This window comes from Austrofundulus limnaeus, unplaced genomic scaffold, assembly GCF_001266775.1.
Source record: "Austrofundulus limnaeus strain Quisiro unplaced genomic scaffold, Austrofundulus_limnaeus-1.0 Scaffold144, whole genome shotgun sequence".
NCBI lineage: Eukaryota > Metazoa > Chordata > Actinopteri > Cyprinodontiformes > Rivulidae > Austrofundulus > Austrofundulus limnaeus.
Genome location: NW_013952546.1, coordinates 331,203 through 333,779, shown reverse-complemented (window position 1 = coordinate 333,779; position 2,577 = coordinate 331,203). Strand labels below are relative to the sequence as shown.

General features: G+C 42.6%; 1 protein-coding gene across 1 annotated transcript in view; it reads right to left on the bottom strand.

Moving 5' to 3' along the window:
• Window positions 1-2,577, bottom strand: part of LOC106523081 (cysteine-rich venom protein) — a gene marked incomplete in the record, with an annotated part of 9,525 nt that overhangs the window by 5,628 nt on the left and 1,320 nt on the right.

Below are 2,577 nucleotides of genomic sequence, written 5' to 3'. Positions count from 1 at the left end.
CACACACACACACACACACACACACACACACACACACACACACACACACACACACACACACACACACATTTGTATTTCCATCCTTATTACGACCGTTCATTGACTTCCATTCATTTCCAGTAATTTCTACAGCCTAACCCTGATCGCCAACCCTAAGACTGACCTCACAGGTAACTCACCTGACCCTAAAACTAACCTAAACTCAATTCACACCTTGGTCCTAAACCAAACCCACAACCCAAAAATGGAGTTCCACCATATTAGGAAGTGTCTTTGGTCCCCATTAGGACTTCTGGTCTTGACAAGATAGGTGTGTATACCAGAAATGGTCCTAAATAGGTAACAAAAACAAGTACATACACACACACATCCTTGTATTTTCATCAAACGGAGGACTTTGTATTGAGTTCCATTCATTTTTGTAACTGTATTTATGCCTAACCCAGACATTTTCCCTAAAACTAACCATTACTGGTCTACAGTTAACCCTAACCTTAACTTTTTTGTTCCGCTCTCGGAGGAGAAAGACGCTTTTCCCTTCTCTCCTGCCCTTCCTTTTCTTCCCTGCTTTGCTGCTTGGAGCCTTCTCTACATTTTCATCCAAAACCAGAAATTATGGATATTTTTATCTTTATGGATTTGGTTAGCTGGTCTCTTAATAAATTTTTTGGAACAAAGTTTTTTTTTTCCATGGGAGGACATGTCAAAGGTGGGACCTCTGTTCTGCTCTGTTCTGGATATAGATTTGGATTCTGATCACTGGATTCTACAGATTGGCTTGGTGGTCTCCTGGTGTTCTACAAAACAGTGTCGGTGGCTTTTCATTTCCTGGCTGCCTGACCAATATGAAGGATTGCCGTTCTATCAGCACTCAGACTTTTGCCTTGAGTGAGCTGGACTCGGTCTACAAGCAGTTCTTCTGAGGGTTGCAGGCCGGCTGTGGTTCCTGGACTTTGCTGGCCAGATGGAATTGATCTTGGAGAAGCTGATAGATCAGCTCGGCGGAATTTGTCCACACTATTTGTCTGATTGGATTCGCCACACTGAGAGGTACCAGCGGACATTAAAGCAGATGGAAAGTTGTTATTGTCTGCCTGACTCTTTCTGTTCCCAAAACAACTGATTGCAGTTTTGGCTCTCCCTTACAACGGCCTTGAGAGCTGTTGACTAAATTCTTCCTGGTTGGTAACGTCGACTGAGGCTCTGCCTCACACCTCCCCCCCTCTCACACCCGTCTGTGATCTGGTTCCTGAAGCAAGCTGAGGGCCGCGCAGAATGAACAGTTATCTATAGTCTGAACTGTGGCTGTGCTGGTTTTGGGGACTTGATTGTTCTGACTCATTCTTCAGATATTTACAGAAGTGCATACAACACTCATGGCTTCAGATACACACACCCCTAAACTCACTTACTCCTCTGGCTAATAAATCTGCTCTATGCAGAGGTTTTTGTTTTTTTACAAACACCACAGTGTGTCACAATGTTGATTTTTTCCTCATCTGTCCTTGTGTTGTTTTTAGTTTTTCTGTTAAGGGTAGTGCCTCCTCGTGATGTCTTCATGAAGATGATCCTTGTTCTGTGTAGGGGTCTGTGGTTGCATGACCCAGGACACCTGTTCTCCCATGTTTGTTATGTTCTGTCTTCTTCTGAATGGGTGCTCTGAACTGTAATTTCATTGTGCTCTGTACAATGACAATAAAGGTCTCTCTAAACCAGAACTTAATTCACACCATACCTCTAAACCTAACTAGTGAAGAGCAGCAGAGCCTCAAACAAAGTGAGGACCGGGAAAAGGTCTGCACTTTCCAAAAATGACCTCTCTTTGTTCATTAAAAACCTAACATGGTTCTCACTCTGTAGGCAAAACAAGTACACACACACATACACACACGTTTGTTCTTGAACCCCATGGGGACCTTCCATTGACTTCATTTTTTTAGACTTTATAACCTAACCCTGACCATTTACCCTAAAATTAACCTCACAGGTACCTACCTGACCCTAAAACTAACCTAAACCTTGGTCCTAAACCTAACCCCACACCCGTAGTTTGCATTTGGATGCACTTTGGTCCCCACGAGGCTGCTTGTTTTTTTGGGAAATTTGTTCCTACATTGTAGGAAAAACCCGTCCACACACGCACACACACACACACATGTGAAGAGCCGATGTGTACACAACAGATTAAAGATGCAACAAAGAGACATTTACTCTGCTGCTCCACAAACACATCCTCTAACTGCTCTAAAACGGCTCCACAGAACAAAACTAAACTAAACTGAATCATGTAAACTGTTTGGAAGCCGAGCGGCCAGAGGTCCTGCTGGAAACAAAACGACACAGTTCAGCCACTGGGTTTGATGTGGTGCTTACCTTGCTGCAGTCGCATCAGGATGTGCAGCCATTTGCATGTGACAGAAAAGGAAACCAGGGTTAGATTTTCATCCAAAAATATAAATAATAAATAAATTGCATTAAAGTGATTCTTTTATGACTTGAATCACAGCAGGCTGGTTCAGGCTGTGAAGGAAAATGAAAACATTTAAAAGTTGTTTATATTATATTGAATAATAATAT